The sequence below is a fragment of the Notamacropus eugenii genome, chromosome 4 (genome assembly GCF_028372415.1).
Source record: "Notamacropus eugenii isolate mMacEug1 chromosome 4, mMacEug1.pri_v2, whole genome shotgun sequence".
Lineage (NCBI taxonomy): Eukaryota > Metazoa > Chordata > Mammalia > Diprotodontia > Macropodidae > Notamacropus > Notamacropus eugenii.
In genome coordinates this window covers 152,351,516-152,371,319 of record NC_092875.1, presented here as the reverse complement: position 1 = coordinate 152,371,319, position 19,804 = coordinate 152,351,516, and the positions used below count along the sequence as shown (strand labels likewise).

Genomic DNA, 19,804 nt, shown 5'->3' with positions numbered 1-19,804 from the left:
GCATTCTGATTTCCCCTTCCCACATTCTGTCCTCCCTTCTATCACAGTCCTCCCTTCCCTTATCCCCATCTTCTCTCTTTTCTTGTAGGGCAAGATAGATTTCTATACCTCATTACCTGTATTTCTTATTTCCCAGTTGCTTGCAAAAACAATTCTCAACATTCATTCCTAAATCTTTTGAGTTCCAACTTCTCTCCTTTTCTCCCTCCCCACGCATCTCCACTGTAAAGGCAAGCAGTTCAGTATTGGCTATACATGTGTAGTTATGCAAAAGACTTCCATAATAGTCATGTTGTGAAAGGCTAACTGTATTTCCCTCCATCCTATCCTGTCCCCCATTTATTCTATTCTCTCTTTTGTTCTTGTCCCTCCCCAAAGTGTTTACTTCTAATTACTCCCTCCTTCCGTGTGTCCTCCCTTCTATCATTCCCCACCCCCCACAATGCATTTATTCCCTTCTCCCCTGCTTTCCTGTCCTGTAAGATTGATTTTCATACCAAATTGAGTGTACATGTTATTCCCTCCTTAAGCCAAATGTGATGAAAGTAAGCTTTACTTTTTCCCTCTCACCTCCTCCCTTTTCTCCTCCATTGAAAAAACTTTTTCTTGTATCTTTTGTGAAAGATAATTTGCCTCATTCCATTTCACCCTTTCTCCTTTCAATATATTCCTCTCCCACACCTTAATTTTATTTTTTTAGGTATCATCCTTTCCTATTGAATGCATCCTGTTCCCTCTGTTTATATGTATATAATCCCTCCAACTACTCAAATACTGAGAAAAGTCTCAAGAGTTACAAATATTATCTTTCCATGTAGGAATGTAAGCAGTTCAACTTTAGTAAGTCCCTTATGATTTCTCTTTCCTGTTTCCCTTTTCATGCTTCTCTTTATTCTTTTTTTTTTTTTTTCATTTTTAACACAGTTTGTAACAGATAAAACAATTCAAACTTTTGGTCAGGTGATACTTCTTTTTAAAGCATTTACAGTATGGACCACAAAAGAATTTTTTAAAAACATTAACCAACTGAGACACAAATAATATTTATATTGCTAACTTCATAAGCTCTTGACCTAACTGTCTCCACAGTATTACTAAGAATTAAAGGACCCTAACTTATTGTTGTTGGTCTAAAGTCCTATGCCTAATAGCTTAATTTTAGATTTAACTTCGGATGTTCCCCTATCAATAATCTATAATTTAATAGATCTGGTATTAAGCTTACACATCTTTTGAGTGTAGGAAATTGCCACCAAGAGTAGGTACATTGCAGGGATACAATATCTCCCTAACTTCATGTCAGTTCTAGGCAGGATTAGATTGTCCACTTGCATTCAGTCAGGCTTAAAGTCTGCCAGGTGTCAGGGAAATTGAGTCAGGAGAATCCTACCTCAGCCCAGGCTGAACAGCCAGTTTCCCACCCTTCCCATGAGATCACCTTTTGCAGTTCATACCAGCATCTCACAGGCTTACTGGCATCATGGATTGGAGGCTCAGACTGTCTTTCTTGCTATCCATACCTGGAGTTAGACTCAGAAGAACAGTTACTTAATAGTCCTATAGCATCTAAAAATGGCAAGTTCCAATAACCAGGTTTCAAATATGATTATAGTTTCACTTTGGCTAAGGAACATCTTTTGAGGCAAATCTTAAGTAGCTTACATGCCTTTCTATACAAGTTCTATTTCCTGATTAAATAGCAATCATAAAATCAAATTTACCATTAAAGCCTTAACTTTTCCATCAATGCCAGATTTTACCCAAAAATTACCTTCTTCTAGGAAATTTAGACTAAAAATTTTTTCCCCAAACTAAAGATGTCATTGATTTATTCTCAGTAATTAATTCAGTCAATTGTTTTAATACTAATTACTTTTACCTTACTTTGTAACATGTCCAATTTTTCTCCCCATCACTCCCCTCCCCCCTCTTCCTAATAACTTGCATTCTGATTACTTCTTCCCTAAATGTACCCTCCCTTCTGTCACACCCCACCCTTCCCTTATCCCCATCTTCTCTCTTTTCTTGTAGGGCAAGATAAATTTCAATACCCCATTCCCTGTATTTCTTATTTCCTGATTATATGCAATAAAAATTCTCAACATTCATTGATAAGACTTTGAATTTCAACTTCTCTCCCTCCTCCCCTCCCTCCCCAGCCCCACTGAGAAGGCAAGCAATTCAATACAGACTAAATATGTGTTGTTTTGCAAAAGACTTCCATAATCATCATGTTGTGTAATACTAATTATATTGCCCTCTGTCCTATTCTATCCCCCCTTATTTTCCCCCCACAATTGACCTTGTTCCTTCTTGAAAGTGTATATTTCTAGTGACTCCCTTCTCCCATTTGCCCTCCCTTCTCACATTCCCCTCACCCCACTTGTCACGTCCTCTCCTACTTTCCTGTGGTGTGATATAAATTTTCATACCAAATTTAGTGAGCGTATTATTCCCTCCTTCAGCCACATGTGGAGAGAGTAGCTTCATTTTTCCTGTCTCCCCTTCTCCCTTTTCTCCTCCATTGAACAGGATTTTTCTTATCTCTTTTATGAGTTATAGCCTGCCCTGTTCCATTTCTCCCTTTCTCTTCCCACTATTTTCCTCCTTCACCCCTTAATTTTTATTTTATTTTATTTTGTGTGTGTGGATATCATCTCTTCTGTTTCAACACACCCTGTGCTCTCTATCTAGATATGTGTATGTGTGTGTGTGTGTGTGTGTGTGTGTACACAATCTCTCCATCTACCCAAATACTGAGAAAAGATTCAAGAGTTATAAATATTTTCTTTCCATGTAGTAATGTAAACAGTTCAAGTTTAGAGAGTCTTTTATGATTTTTCTTTCCTGTTTACCTTTTCATGCTTCTCTTGATTCTTGTCTTGGGAAGTCAAATTTTCTATACAGATCTGCTCTTTTCCTCAGTATGAATGATTGAAAGTACTCTATATCATTGAATGACCATTTATTCCCCTGAAGTATTATATTCAGTTTTGCTGAGTAGGTGATTCTTGGTTTTAATCCTAATTCCTTTGACTTCTGGAATATCATATTCCAAGCCCTTTGATCCCTTAATGTAGAAGCTGCTATATCTTGTGTTATCCTGATTGTATTTCCACAGTACTTGAATTGTTCCTTTCTAGCTGCTTACAGTATTTTCTTCTTGACCTTGTAGCCTGGAATCTGGCTACAGTATTCCTAGGAGTTTTTCTTTTGGGATGTCTTTCAGGACGTGATTGGTGGATTCTTTCAATATGTATTTTACTCTCTTGTTCTAGAACATCAGGGAAGTTTTTCCTTGATAATTTCATGAAAGGTGATGTCTAGGCTCTTTTTTTGATCATGGCTTTCAAGTAGTCCCAAAATTTTTAAATTATCTCTCTTAGATGTATTTTCCAGGTCAGTTGTTTTTCCAATGAGATATTTCACCTTGTCTTCAATTTCTTCATTCTTTTTGGCTTTCTTTTGTAAATTCTTGGTTTCTCATAAAGTCATTAGCTTCTGTCTGTTCCATTCTAATTTTTAAAGAACTATTTTCTTCAATGAGCTTTCCATTTGGCTAATTCTAATTCCATTTGGCTAATTTTAAAGCATTTTTCTCTTCATTGGCTTTTTGGGCATCTTTTGCCATTTGGGTTAGTCTATTTTTAAAGGCATTAATTTTTTCAGAATTTTTTTGGGTCTCCTTTAGCAAGCTGTTGACTCACGTTTTCGTGATTTTCTTGCATAGCTCTCATTTCTCTTCCCAATTTTTCCTCCACCTCTCTTACTTGATTTTCAAAATGATTTTTGAGCTCTTACAGAGCCTGAGACCATTGCAAATTTATTTTGGAAGTTTTGTATGAAGAAGCCTTGACTTTGATATCTTCCTCTAATGGTATGCTTCATTCTTCCTCGGGATGGAGGAAAATACCTGTTCATCAAGAAGGTAACTTATAGTCTTATTTTTTTTCCCTTTTTTGGACATTTTCTCAGTTACTTACTTGACTTTTGAGTCCTTTGTCAAGTGGAGTGTATACTCTAGGGACCTGTAATTTCTCAGTTCCTCCAAGGTGGCACAATCAAGGGAGAGGAGTTTATTCCTCTCCTGACATGAGTTCTGGTCTGGGAGCAACCACAGGCTTTTCTGCTCAGGATCTGCAAGTAGGGTTCCCTCTCCACAACTGCTTCCAGCTCCACTAGCCAGTGCTCCTCCTCACCCCAGGACCACCACTTGGGGCTGAGATCCAGATCAGCAGCTTGATTCCCCCAGGGTCTTTAGGCCAAGGGCTCCAAAAGTGGACACTGTGCTGCAGTGACTTCCGCTACCCTGGGCCAGATGCTAAGCTGGACTCTGCTCCCTTCTCACCCAGGTGAGAGATTTCTCATTGACCTTTGAAGCTGTCTTTGGAATTTGTGGGTTGAGAAATCTGGGAATTACAGCTGCTGCCTGGGATTCTGGCTGCTCTGGTACTGTCTGTGCTGTCCCACAGCCAAGACTGGGCTGTGCTCTGCTCTGAGCCCAGTGCAGTAGACCTTTCCTGTCGGCCTTCCAGGCTCTCTTGAGCTGGAAATCTCTTTCACTCTGTCATTTTGTGGCTTCTGTTGCTCTAGAATTTGTTTAGAGTCATTTTTACAGGTATTTTATGGACTTTGGGAGGAGAGCTACAGCAGGTCCATCCCTCTACTCCACCATCTTGGCTCTGCCACTTGATTTTTTTTTAATTTTCATTTTTTTTTAGAAAAGATCTAGCCAACTAGTGTTACAGGCAAAGCTGCATTGGATCTTTTGGTTCATTACACAGTTCTGTGGGAGCAAATTAACAGGTTTAGGATCTAAGCCTCAGTTCAAAAATCTGACTTTAGTAGTCTTCAGGATTTTGAACACTCAGTTAGGTATACTAACCAAACTCACATGAGATTGATTTAAAAACCAGAATCCTAGTTTAATATTTTAAAATGGAAGAAGGTAGAATTAATGGCACCATTATATGCTTGATACCCATTCTGGTTGGGTAAGACCTACTTAGGAGATAAAATTACAAAATCTATTTGCTCAATGAGTATAGGATCTGAGCTCAGAAATTTGAGTTTTCTGTTAAACTTGGTTAACTTGATCCATTGTCTTCTATTCTAAGAGTTTTTCGAAGAATTGGTCACAGTCTTCTGAAATCAGAGAACTTTCGTCTATGGACAGTGGCAGAGATAATTTGGGCGCTTCTTATTTTTTTGTATTTCTTTTTTTGTTTTTTGAAATGACAACTTTACCTTATATTAGTTATATTGAGAGACAAGTTGGTGTAGTAGAAAGAATAATGGCTTTGGAGTTGGTGGAATTGCATTTGATACCTGCCTAGTTTTACTTGGGCAAAGTTTCTTGCCTTCCATTTGCTTATTTCTAAACTGAGACAGTTACATGATATAATTTCTTCCGCTTCTAAATTCCTGATCCTATGTTACAACAAAGCTTGGTTATTGTTAGTTGCATTTTTAATTAGTGTTTCCTTTTTGGGGGGGAGGGGAGAGACCCTAGTCTCATTAGCGACTTAAGCTATCAAACATTTCCTAGGATGGTTTGTGTATAGTTGGCTTTTGATTTTTATTGTCATTCATAGGGATAATACTTCATACCCTCAAAACTTATGGAGTTTAACTTTACTCACATTTCCATTGTGCAGTGCACAGACTATAAATATATCATTAAGTATGTACCAAATTAAGATTTTTGTTGGTGAGGCATGGTTGTCATCTCCCAATTTAAAAAAATATTTAGAAGGGACATTGCTAGGCACAAAGAAGTGTATAGAATTCCATCACGTACCTCTTTTAGAATGCTCAAATAGATGTGTTATTCTAGGTTTCTCTGGGATCTTGTTTTTATGCTTCATAATTCTTACTTTACTCTCTTTTCTTTTTCATCAGAAATTGTTGAAAGTCTTGTTTTAAAGATCCAACTTTTCAGTTTAAGTTATGAATGGTTCTAAGTTTGGATCTTTTACCTTTTGTCATATTGCATTCTCCTTTGATCAACAATAGAAGCTGCTAGTCTTTTGTGATCCTGAATGTAGTTCCTTAGTGCTTGAACTCCTTTCATGGTACTTAAGCTATTTTTTTCTATGATGTGGGACCTTTGTATTTTTTGGCTGTGATATTTCTGGGGCTTTTATTTTGGGGTTTCTTTCAGCACATGATCAATCAATTGTATTTTTGTTTGTTTAAATATTTATTTTTAAGTAGGAAAAAATTAAATATACATTTAACCCAGTTTGTTTGCTTAGCTTTTGCTTTTTTCAGCTTGGCAATATGACCCACTGATTTAGGACACAGAACATTACCACCCCAGTGATGATGATCTCATCATACCTGTTATTGTGATTGGTTTTGATGGCTTCTGCCAGCTTAGCCAGGGCTCCCTTATCTTTAGGGTTAACCTCTGTGAAGGCAGTGCCTTATGGAGGTCTTTCTATGAACTAAGCAACCAGTCTAGCTTCATCTTTGATAATAATACTTGAAGGAACCCCCATTTTTCAGCACAAGGCAGGTAGAAAAACCACTAGCTTAATTGGGTCCACATCATGTGCAATTACTGTGCTTACTCGTTTTCTGCCAGGGTAGTAACAGTGTTAACACGTGTTCTGAGGACAAGTGGTCTCTTGGTATGGAAATCTTTGCCTGCAGCTTTTTGTTCAACCTGAGCCAACAGCCTTAGCTTCTTCTCTTGCATTGCCCCTGGTATATACTTGTGAGCCAGTTTAAACAGTTGAGTAGCTGTCTGATGATCCAAATTCTGGGTGAAATGGTTAATTGCTGGTGGCACTTTCAAAAGCTTATAAAGGATAGACCTTTATGCTGTAGTCTGATGTATCAAGGCCATTTGACAAGTTGAGTAAGGTTCTTCTTGGACTGGATGTCTTGACCAATGCCAAAGTTTTTGGGCTACTTCTCAAACAAAGGATTGACCACTTTCTTGGCCTCCTGTGTCTTTACTACAGCAAGGGCCTAAGTCACCTTTTTTCCCTTGGGCCTTCTTCCCTTTTGGCATCTTGGCCAGCAGAATGAGACAATTCCTTGTATTTTTTTTTACTTTGCCCTGTTTCTAATAGATCTGGGCACTTTTTATTTATGATTTCTTAAAATAATAATGTCAAAGTTGGTGGAGTTTTTTCTTAATAATGATTTTCAGAGAATCCAATGATTCCTAAATTCTCTTTTCTTGAACTGTTCTGTCAGTTGTTTTTTAATTCAGATATCTTAAATCTTTTTCTTTTTTTTCAATCTTTTGATTTAGCTCTAATATTTCCTGTTATTTCCTCAAGTCATTGATTTCTATTTTGTCTATTGTAGTTTACAGAGATTCCACTTCTTGGGTAAGTAGCAAGTAGTCTTTTCTACTTTCTTTGCTAAGTTACTTATTCTTCCTGGGGCAGCTAGGTGGTGCAGTGGATAGAGCACCAGTGCAGGAGTCAGGAGGACCTGAGTTCAAATCTTACCTCAGACACTTGACACTCACTAGCTGTGTGACCTTGGGCAAGTCACTTAACCCCAATTGCCTCATCCTGGGTCATCTCCAGTCATCCTGATGAATATCTGGTCACTGGATTCAGATAGCTCTGAAGGAGAAGTGAGGCTGGTGACCTGCACAGTCCTCCCTCACTCAAAACAAGGTCAAGTGCAAGTCATGTCATTATTTCTATGATGACATGGTCTTCTTAGGCAACGAAGGACGAACGCACACACACTTATTCTCCCGCTAATTCTTTCCTGCAGAGCTTGTTTGATTTTTAATTTCTTGCTTCTAGCAATTCATGTTGTTTTTGGGAAAATACACTTTTTGCCTTTTAGTCTCTGCTTGCAGTTATTATAGAATTACACTGTCCTTTAGGGACATATGCAAATTTATAATAATTTTTACGCTAATTGTTTTTTTTTTCCTTTGGTTAACTTATCTCTCCAACTTTAGTTCCTTAAGGGAAGCCTCTTTTCCAGGACTAGTCCCTGCCCCTTGCTATAGTTTTGGGTGGAGTGGTCCATACTTCAATTCAGTTATTGAGCCTATTATGTTCTAGGCACTCTGCTAAGTGTTAGGGATTCAAATAAGAAAAAGAAAGACAGCACCTGCCCTCGAGGAGCATACAACCTAATGGGGCACACCAGAGCAGAGTTTCCCAAATTTATTTGGCCTATCACCCTCTTTTTTTTTTAATAATTAAATTTATTTATTTAACTTTTAACATTCATTTTCACAAAATTTTGGGTTACAAATTTTCTCCCCTTTTATCCCCTCCCCCCCCAAACACCAAGCATTCTAATTGCCCCTGTGACCAATCTGCTCTCTCTTCTATCATCCCTCTCTGCCCTTGTCTCCATCTTCTCTTTTGTCCTGTAGGGCCAGATAGCTTTCTATACCCCTTTACCTGTTTTTCTTATTTCCTAGTGGCAAGAACATTACTCGACAGTTGATCCTAACACTTTGAGTTCCAACTTCTCTTCCTCCCTCCCTCCCCACCCCTTCCCTTTGGAAGGCAAGCAATTCAATATAGGCCATATCTGTGTAGTTTTGCAACTGACTTCCATAATAGTTGTGTTGTATAGGACTAACTATATTTCCCTCCATCCTATCCTGTCCCCCATTACTTCTATTCTCTTTTGATCCTGTCCCTCCCCATGAGTGTCGACCTCAAATTGCTCCCTCCTCCCCATGCCCTCCCTTCCATCATCCCCCCCACCCTGCTTATCCCCCAGTTTCCTGTATTGTAAGATAGGTTTTCATACCAAAATGAGTGTGCATTTTGTTCTTTCCTCTAGTGGAATGTGATGAGAGTAAACTTCATGTTTTTCTCTCACCTGCCCTCTGTATCCCTCCACTAATAAGTCTTTTGCTTGCCTGTTTTATGAGAGATAATTTGCCCCATTCCATTTCTCCCTTTCTCCTCCCAATATATTTCTCTCTCACTGCTTGATTTCATTTTTTTAAGGTATGATCCCATCCTCTTCAATTCACTCTGTGCACTCTGTCTCTATGTGTGTGTGTAATCCCACCCAGTACCCAGATACTGAAATGTTTCAAGAGTTACAAATATTGTCTTTCCATGTAGGAATGTAAACAGTTCAACTTTAGTAAGTCCCTTATGACTTCTCTTTGCTGTTCACCTTTTCATGGTTCTCTTCATTCTTGTGTTTGAAAGTCAAATTTTCTTTTCAGCTCTGGTCTTTTCATCAAGAATGCTTGAAAATCCTCTATTTCATTGAAAGACCAATTTTTCCCCTGAAGTGTTATACTCAGTTTTGCTGGGTAGGTGATTCTTGGTTTTAGTCCTAGTTCCTTTGATTTCTGGAATATCCTATTCCATGCCCTTCAATCCCTTAATGTAGAGGGTGCTAGATCTTGTGTTATCCTGATTGTGTTTCCACAGTACTTGAATTGTTTCTTTCTAGCTGCTTGCAATATTTTCTCCTTGACCTGGGAACTCTGGAATTTGGCCACAATGTTCCTAGGAGTTTCTCTTTTTGGATCTCTTTCAGGCGGTGTTCTGTGGATTCCTTGAATATTTATTTTGCCCTCTAGTTCTAGAATCTCAGGGCAGTTTTCCTTGATAGAACTATTTTCTTCAGTGAGCTTTTGAACCTCCTTTTCCATTTGGTTAATTCTGCTTTTTAAAGCATTCTTCTCCTCATTGGCTTTTTGAACCTCTTTTGCCAATTGAGTTAGGCTAGTTTTTAAGGTGTTAATTTCTTCAACATTTTTTTGGATCTCCTTTAGCAGGGAGCTGATCTGCTTTTCATGCTTTGCTTGCATGTCTCTCATTTGTCTTCCCAGTTTTTCCTCCACCTCTCTAACTTGATTTTCAAAATTCTTTTTGAGCTCTTCCATGGCCTGAGCCCATTGAGTGCGCTGGGACACAGAAGCCTTGATTTCTGTGTCTTTGCCTGATGGTAAGCATTGTTCTTCCTCATCAGAAAAGAAGGGAGGAAATGCCTGTTCTCCAAGAAAGTAGCCTTCAATAGTCTTCTTTCTTTTCCCTTTTCTGGGCATTTTCCCAGCCAGTGACTTGACCTCTGAATATTCTCCTCACACCCACCTTGCCTCCTGATATTCCCAGTCAGCAGTTTGGGGACTGAGATTCAAATGCTGCTTCCTGCCTTAGGGCTTTGGGCGGGGGCAGGGCTGCTATTCAGTATGAGATTATGTTCAGGTGGTCAGGTTGGGGCAGGGCTGCCTCTCAGGCTCAGTTCCCTCAGGGGGTTTATGCACAGACCTTCCACAATGGATTCAGGCTCCTGCCCCCTTGGGGAGCCCCGGTCTGCAGCTGCCTCTCAGCTTCTACCTCCCGGGGGGGGGGGGGGGGGGCGAATCATGGGGGCACCCCACTCCCCTCTCGACCCGCCAAAGAGACTCTCTCACTGACCCCATCACCTGTGGGCGGAGGGACTTGTGTGGCCGCTGGAGATCCCGTCCCTGAAGCCTGCTCGGGTCTGTTTCTCTTGGTGCCGTGGCCGCAGCAGGTCTGGGCTGGGCTCCGCGTCTGCAGCGCGAGGGACCTTTTGCGAGAGGTTTGCAGGTCCCTCTGTGGGTGGAGGGACCCGCATGGCCGCTGGAGATCCCGTCCCTGAAGCCCGCTCGGATCTTTTCCTTTCGGTGCCGCGGCCGCGGAAGGGCTGCACTCAGCTCCCAGTTCCGGCGCCCAGTCCGCAGCGGGAAGGACCCCCCGCGAGAGGTTTGCAGGTCCCTCCAGATCATAAATCTCCCTCGCTCCAATATTCCGTGGCCTCTGGGTGCAGAATTCGCCGTGAGTTACTCCCCTGTAGCCGTTCTATGGGTTGTGGGTTCGGAGCTATGTGTATGTGCGTCTTTCTACTCAGCCATCTTGGCTCTGCCTCCCTATAACCCTCTTTTAAAAAAAAAAATTACTTTGCACCCCTCTAGAAATTGACTTTCTTTAATCCTTTGTTTGTTTGGTTTTTAATTTACATAATTTGAAAAAATATAAAATATTTTTAAATAATGCATCTTAAATTTAATAATTTATTGAAATTTGTGGGGTTTTTTCCTGTGATGAAATTTTGATGACACAGTATTGCGTCGTGTAACCATATAGTATCGTATTGTAAATAAGTCATTACATGCCCATATTTCTGCCAGTGCATGCCGGACTTCAGAACAATGTGTGACATGCTCCCCTTCCAACAATTGCTTATTAAGACCTGTCAGCAGATTTGACTACTGATCTGTTATAACTTGCCTTTTGTGTGTTTATTGGAAAATAATGTAATCACTACAACTTTAATTCTGTTTACACAGCAGATCAAACATGTACGAATGATTTTTCAAAATTTCCTTCTTTTCTTTCCTTATGCTTCCGTTGCCCCTTTATTTTAATTCTGCACCCCCCAGTTACACCAGAGGCTTCTACTGCCCTCCCCTGGATCATTCCAGCATCCTGTAGAGTGTGGTATCATCCACTTTGGGAATCTATGCTCTGGAGGAATCTGGAAAGGGAAGGAGTGGGAGACTAAGTAGCAGAGACCACCCAGTGTCATAAGGGCATCATGTTCAGTAGAGCTGACCAAGCAGAGCTGCAAATGCAAAATGAGGTCATCTACTTGGTCTCACTCACCCTGGGTCCCCTGTGTTTCCATGTTTGTGTCTACCTCCTAGATTTGCCCCCACCCCCTTGGATCTTTGTAGTTCATCATGCTAAGTGTTTAGAGCCCTATATTAAGTTTCAGGACAAACTGTTAGGAATCTTGGAGACCGTGAGTCTGGGGATTTCTGGGATGAGTGTTGTGGTATCATATTAGTCATTAACCCTGCCTGCTTCTCTAGGTTACCAAAGTCTGCACTCTGGGGTTTTCCCAGGGGAAACCTTCTGCTCTTGCTACCTGTAGACACAGAGCTTCAAATGTTACCCTCGGGTGGCAGGCTGCCTGCATTGGTACTGACTTGGCTGGCAACATCTTTTCTTATTGTCCTCTGGCTTGTTGGCAGCTTGTTCAGGTCTTTGGTGGATGTATTCACTGGCTGTAGATTTTCATCAGATTGCTTGATCATTATTCAATTTAGTACAAACTTTAGCGTTTTACTGCAGTTGGTTTGTGAAAGTTGATTGGTCTTCTCTTGTTTGAGCAACATCTTAGTAAGCAGTCCTACCCAAGAATTTTGAGGGATTTTTGTATCTACCAAGTGATGAATGTAACTAGTTACATCTTTGGAGTAAAGATATGCAAAATGTTTTAATATGAGAGAAAGTACCCAGGTTATGCTAGGACATAAAGTCCCAGAATCATAGGAATTAGGACTAAATGGGATATTAGAGATCAAATGCAGCTGTTTTACTTTGGAGATCATCATCTGAGAGGACTCCATAGGTCATGTAGTCCAAGCCCTTCATTTTAGAGATGAGGAAGTTAGAACCCAGGGAGATTAATTTATTTGCTCAAGGTCACACATATAGTGTTCATTAGAGGTACGTCCTCTCAGGCCAGACCTAGACTCTTTCCATTGTGCTGCACCATCTCCTAGATTAACATGCTAAGATCTAGAGAAGTTAAATGACTTAACCAAAGTCACGCAGGCTATTGCTACACAGTTAAGTATTAAAATTTGGAAATTTTGGCTCAAATCCAATGAGGTCCTTTTCCACTAAAAATGAAAAAAGCAAATTGCATTTAAGAGATGTTTATTTCACTATATCTATATTACTATGTTTTACAAAAATTCCTTTGTGTAATTTACTTTAAGAGCTGATGTTGAAATCATGGTAAAATGCTCATATTATCATTTTATATCAAAAAGGGCTCTGTCCTCTGTCTTATAAAGTGTAATTAATTCTAGTATATGTAAATCGATCCTGGGTGAAGAGGTACCAAAAAGAACCTAAATGCTCAAAGGATCAAGAATCAGGCCATTTATTACTCACAGGCTTCAAAGTGTGTGTGCTACCTTGTCCCTCAAGTCCTATGGGCATATATCAGTAGGTTGGCTATACAGTCACCTGTGAATCACAATCAAGACCCCAGATCTCCTGGGTCTTTACCATTACATGTTTATTGTTGCTGAGCAGATTCACAAAAACTGAGTGGAGATGGGACCTTAGGGGCAATTGATCAGTGGGTAGTCTAGGCTATAACATTTCTTCACTTTCCTTCCCTCTCCTGATCCCCTTCAAACACAAGGACACTGTCTTTAATCATATTTGCCAGCCTTGCTCACTTGAATTGGATAAAGTTTGCTGAGCCAATAGTTTGCTAACCTAAACCTAAATGTATCTGATCAAGCCAGTTCTTGGATATATAAGAGTTTCCTGGTATGTAGGTGGTTCAGTCACTGGTCAACTATCACTCTGTCACCTAGGGCCTAGCAATAGTCCTCATTTGTTCTCATGAAAAGCATATTCCAATATATAACTGCCAAACTTAAACAAAAATGTTTCAATGCAACTTGAAAATAGGCATTATTATATTTTTATTATATTTTCAGTGTATATTTAGTAAAATAATGTGGATTTGGAAGGAAGTAAATATGTCCTTGAACTGTTCTCATTTCTTTTCTTTCTTTTGTTATAAGGCTTCTAGAAAAAGCTAGCTATGCTGTTTATCTCTGCTTCCTTTTTTCCTACTCATTTCTTAACCCCATGCAGTCTGAATTCTGACCTGATCACTCAATTAAAAATACGTTTTTCAGAGTTGTCAGTGATTTTTGAATTGCCAAATATTTTGACCTTTTTTCACTCTTTGATTTCTTTTTATGGAACTCCTCTACATTCTTTGACTTTGTTGACCACCACAACCTCCTGTATACTCTCTCCTCTATTAGTTTTCATAATACTTTTCTTTCCTGTTTTTTCTACCTGCTTGTCTATCTACTACTTCTCAGTCTTTTTAGCTGCCTCATCATTAGTGTCTCCCTTCTCCCCATGTGCCCCAACTGTGCCTTTGTTCAAAGGGGTTCTGCAGACTCACTCTAAGAGAGTCAAGAATATTTATTAAAAATCTACTATGGAAACAGCTAGGCAGCACAGTGGATAGGGCACCATCCCTGAAGTCAAGGGGCCCAAGTTGAAATCCAGCCTCATATACTTCCTAGCTTTGTGAAAGTCATTTTAACAATGAGCAAGCCATTTAAACTAATTGCCTCAAAACAAACAAACAAACAAAAAAACAAAAACCTGCTATGCACTAAGCATTGTGCAAAGGGATAGTAGACCATTTCTACTAGATCCTAGAGTAGGAGTGGGGAGCCTGTGGCCTCAAGGCCACATGTGGTCCTCTTGGTCCTCAGTTGTGACACTTTGACTGAATCCAGACTTCACAGAACCCCTATCCTAGAGCATGTCAATGGAATAAACTAAAATAATTCTGAAGAAGTAGGACAGGAACCAAATAGATGAGGGCTTTAAATGCCCACCTAAGAAGTATGCATTTTAGCATAAAATAAATAAGTAAAATAAAGTAAATGAGAAAACACATTTAATTTTTGAACAAGGAAATGACCTGGTCATAACTATATTTTAGAAATATTCGTTTTGATGCTGCGGGTGATGGATCAAAGAAGCAAGTTACCTAAAGCTAATCTCAATCCAAGGCTGGATTTGAATTCAGGTCTTAGTTGCTGCTGATCCTTTGCATTTCTTCTGAAAACTATTTACTCATATCTTTTGATCCTCTGTTGGAGGGATGGCCTTTTAGTCTTCTAAATTCCTGTCAGTTCACAATATATTTTAGAAATCAGATTTTTTTTCCATAGCTATTTAATGCTAAGAGACTTTCCCCCCAACTAATTCCCTCTCCTGGTCCAGGCTTTTGTTTGTAAAAAAGCTTTAATTTTTTAAAACAATTTTCTTTTTCATCATTTATGAGGAGCTCTATTCCTTGGTTGGCTAAGAATTCTTCCCCAAATACAAATCTGAAATATACTCCCTCTTGATTTTTTTTAATGCTATCTCCATTTGTATTTACTATAAATAATGCATCCATTTGGAGTTTTTTGTCATATATGTTATAAGGTACTGATCTAAACTTAATTTTTGCCGAACTGTTTTCCAGATTTTAAATTCTTGTCAGATAGCTAGTCTGAATTCTTTGAAAACTTTTTGTGAATTATACACATTTGAGTTACTAAAGTCCTTTGATCACAGGTTATTCTATGATCATCTCTTACCTTTGGCAATGTTTTACCAAACATATCCGAGTGGTAGCTAAATAATATAGAGTCCTCTGTAACAGGGTTGAATTACAATGAGGAGCTCAACATATTTATTAACAAATTTCATGTTAAAACAGACAAAAAAGAGTGGTCAGCAATCTCATATTGCTTAATTCTCTTGACAAAACCTCCACTTGATTCCTTGCATGAGGCTCAATAAGGGGATTCAGAAAATGTTTCCAACACTACTTCATAAAGGCTGGTGAATTTCACCAGAGATTCTCTGCAGCCTGAATTCCATTCTAGTAAGACAGAATTCTTCCTTCCCCCAAACTGGGGCATGGTTGGCCACTCTGATCATGGAACTGATACAGTTTTAGCATTCAGACCTTTCATGTGGCAGCTGAGATTGATGAGTTGTGTGTAATCCCTTTAAGGGCTAAGGACAAAGTGAATTATTTTATATGTTTGATGAGAAGATTATATTATACTATACATTATTTTCTAAGTATTGTAATGGCTTCGTTGTTTTCAAAGCACAATGAGGGATGCTTTTCCTTAAATAATATGTATTTTGGATCTTTATCCACAGTGGGCTACCAGAATTCCATGAGTTTCTACCTGACCGAAACTTTTTTACTTTAGAAATGTGTAGCAGATAAACATTTTGTACTGTTGACTAGTTTATTCTATTGAACTTTTCCCTGCTTTTAAATGATAAATTAAGGCAAATAATATTTTGCTGAAGTAACATCTTTTGTGTTACTTTTTCATTAGTATTTCCTGGAAGAAATAAAACTTAAAATTTTTTAATTAAAAATACTTTTATATGTTTTTAGGCAACTTACACTTAATACACACTTTTAGTAACCTAAAGCTATTATATCTACCAAAATGACCTAAAAATCTAAAAATGTCATTTTAGGTAAAATGATATACCTTTGAATTATTTAAATTTGTGGATTGTATAAAAGATGATGACTTTTATGTCTACTGTATTTTGCCTATTGGCTTATCATTAATTACATAAATTTTGCAGTTTTATAACCTTAAAAGTTTTAATAGACTTTCCCCTTTCCCCTTCACCTTTCAATATTTGTGATAAAATTACTCATTGAATATTTTGTTTTAATGTATTTACATTTTGAATGTTCAGAGTTCTGTGATAGGAAAACTATTATGACAGGAATTTTTTCTCTATCATTCATGGTATTTTTCATTTTATTATAATTTTAAATTCCACACTTAGACTAAGCAGTAAAAATAATTTTTGTCCAGTGGAAGATTTACCTGTTTTATTTTATTGAGAACTTTTTCTTTTCAATTTCATTTAAGCAAAAGTCATAAACATCAGATTTCCTATCTTTTATACCATATGGTCTGAACAGAAGATGGAAAATAAAATTATATAAGCAGCAGCATCTGATAGTTATAAACTCAAAGTGGGGTAGCTACACCCAAAAAAAACACCACACAACTGATTCTGTAGCATGATAGAGACTGTACTTTTTCTATGACTATTGAAAGAATGACAGCCCTAAAGTCATCTGGTGTTTACTTATTTATTGTATAGTAAAAAATGACAGTGAATTGAACCACTTAATTAAAACATTAATTCTGTTTGTATGTGATTGTTTTTAAAATCTGTCCTAACAATCTGTTCTGAAAACCTTCTAATATCTGTAATTACTTGAATGTTTTCTGTCTACATAATTAGTCAGGAAATTATTTGTTCCTTTTTCATGAGAAAAAAGAATAGATTTGATAATTGTCAACAGAGCTACATTTACTTTTAATCATAGATTTATTTCCTAATTTTTAATAAAAATTTCTGAAACTAATAAAAATTACACATTTTCCACAAAGTTTAGAAGTAGTGCTATGCAGCAAACTGAAAGATACCTCACACTAAATTTGCCCTTTTTAAATTACCAAATTATTTGCAGGAATGTAACCTAGAATTTTTAAATAGTTCAGTTGCCACTATCACAGTCAATTAAAAAACAAAACAAAGCACTTTTCATAGGTTCAACTATTGTCTTCATGTTGGTGACTTCCAAGAAGAAGCTGGATAACCACCTGTTAGGGATATCATAAAGAGAACATGTATTAGGAGATTGGGATAAATACCTCCAACTGTGGTTCTAAGCATGTCCAGATTCCTACAATTTTTTAAAATCTACCTATTCATTCCTGATCTTTTCCCTAAGTTTCTATTCTGTATTTTTTCTTTAACACTTTAAAGATTCATCATTTCTTTGGTGTAAGAACTTTCTCCACTGATACAGTTTTAGTTAGTAGCATAGTTTGGCATGGGCCAATATAGTATACTATGATTGAAAGAACAATCTCTGTATGTGAAGTTTGAAAGACTTGCCTTTGAATTCTGGCTCTCGGGCTTGCTGCCCATGTCACCTTCAGCAAGAAATGTAATCTCTCTGGACCTCAGATTCTTCATCTGTAAAATAGTGAACTAAGCTAGGTAATCAACGAAGATCCTCCCAACGTTAAATCCTGTAGTTCTTTGAATCTTTTTTTACCTTAGTAAATGGTCTGAAAAAGGAGTCATCATTCACCGAGTTTGACTTCATCAAAAAGGAGCTCAGCAGACTAAACTTAATTTTCTTTTTTGTTAATGTTAATGGACTGGTGGAATGAAATCTAGTGCTCTGGATTTTAGCAAAATATTAAAAATATTAAAAAATATTCCTCATGGTATTGTGGACAGAATAGAGACATATCAGCCAGAAGACATTATGGTTAGTGAATTTAGAAATGATTGCTTGACTAAACCCAAAGAGTTGTCAGTAACGATTCATTGTCAGCATGGATTAAACACTGATGATAAAAAGCCAGGGAAAGTATACCTAACAAGTTGTCTCATTTTTAAATGAGATCAAATCAAACATCTTCTTTTTACTTAATAGGTATAAAGTGCAAAGTATTATATTTGGGTTCCAAAAATCAGCTACAGAATAGGATTTGGGGAAGATATGATTAGGTAATAGTTCATCCAAAAAATATCTGAGGAATTCATGGACTGCAAACTTAATGTGAGTCAGAAGTGTGATAAAGCAGATAAAATATTTAATGGCATCCAGACGACAGAACTAGGTACAATGAGTGGAAGATGAAGAGAGGCAGATTAGGAGTGATGTCACAAAAACATTCTGACAATTAACATTTTCCGAAGGGGAAATGGCTTTCTTCATAAAGTGATGAGCTCCCTGTCAGTGAAGGTCTTCAAGTCAAATATGGATGACAACTTTTGAAGAAATTATTGTTCAGGTGTGGATTGGACTAGATGGTCTCTGAGGTTCCTTGCAACTCACAGATTCTGTGATCCTATAATTTCAATTTCTGTCTTGCAACTTTTTTTTGATTCTAAAACTATTTAGATGTTATTTAGATATATTCATTAGTTAATGTCAGTTGATGGTATTTATTCTGAAATATTTTGTTGGCAGCTGAAAGTGATAAAGAGGCAGCAGAAGCATAGGCCATTAAAAACGGGACTATTTCTGTAAATTTTGCCATAGGGACTTTTTTCTTTGATCTGTTCTCTTTTTTATTGTTCTATATTTTACAAGAAAATGTAGTCTTTTTAATAAAATGCAGTTGTCAGTGAAAATGTTTGTTAGAAGGGAAAAAATATACATGAGTGTAAAGGACAAATTAATTTGAACAAAAATAAGATTTTATAAAGTCTCTATATGCTAGCCTATTAAGAAAGGAGCACAGCATGAGATTTGAGAATCCATTACACAAAAAGTAAGGAAAAAAATATACGCCCAAGTACTGTTTTATATCAAATGTGAATTGACAACAATGTTTTTGTGCATCTGTTCTGCCCACATAAGAAGCCAGCTTCATCGTCTGGATGTATCCTGGGGCTGAAACTTCTTATAAATATAAGAATTTCTTTTTTTATAATGGCAAGCAGAGTATGGCATCCAGCTGTGGATCTGCTTATATACTGTGTTTGCATTTTTTCTTGGGCTTGTTTTATACAGTATATGGCAATATGTTGTCATACAAATTCCATGATTAATGCTTATTTACTAAACCTTGTGTAAATATCTTAGAACTTAGTCAAACAATGTGCAAGTTAAACAGTATGTTCTGTGAATATTGGAATGACATATCCCAGGATACTAGTAAGCTGGATAGTGTATGTTCTTCAGCTATACTGTTGTTCAACTTCAGCTGTACTGTTGTTCTTTTATACATAAACTGGGGTTTGCTTTTGTTTTTAAATTTATTTCTTTTTAAAAGTGATCAAATTTCAGATTAATCTGTTAAACTCTTAAATTGAATTTTTAAATCATTTCAAAATAATGTTAATTATTTAACATTTCAGTAAATAAATATGTACTGAGAAGTATTTGATTTCTGTTTTTAAAACTATCTCTTGTTTACAAGTTTCTATTATGTGTTCTCTGAATATAAAAATGCAGCTACTGTCTTATATTTAAAAGGTCACTCACTACATTTTTCACTGATGTGTTATTTTGTATGGAGTTAATATATGTGCTGTATATTGCTTCTGGATTATAGGCTCCATGAAAATAGAGACTGTCTTTGAATTAATAGACTTCAAATATTTTCATAGAGACCCATCTCAGTTTCCTGTATTTTGAATTAGCAAATTGGATTAAATATTTAGGAACTGTACTTAGACAA

The 19,804-nt window shown here is 37.4% G+C and overlaps 1 protein-coding gene and 1 pseudogene across 17 annotated transcripts in view; one reads left to right on the top strand and one right to left on the bottom strand.

The window, feature by feature from the left end:
- The window catches only part of VPS13B (vacuolar protein sorting 13 homolog B), a 1,048,068-nt gene that overhangs the window by 499,400 nt on the left and 528,864 nt on the right, over window positions 1-19,804 (top strand). The gene's annotated exons all lie outside the window — the stretch shown is intronic.
- Window positions 6,450-12,350, bottom strand: LOC140498719 (large ribosomal subunit protein eL8 pseudogene; annotated as a pseudogene).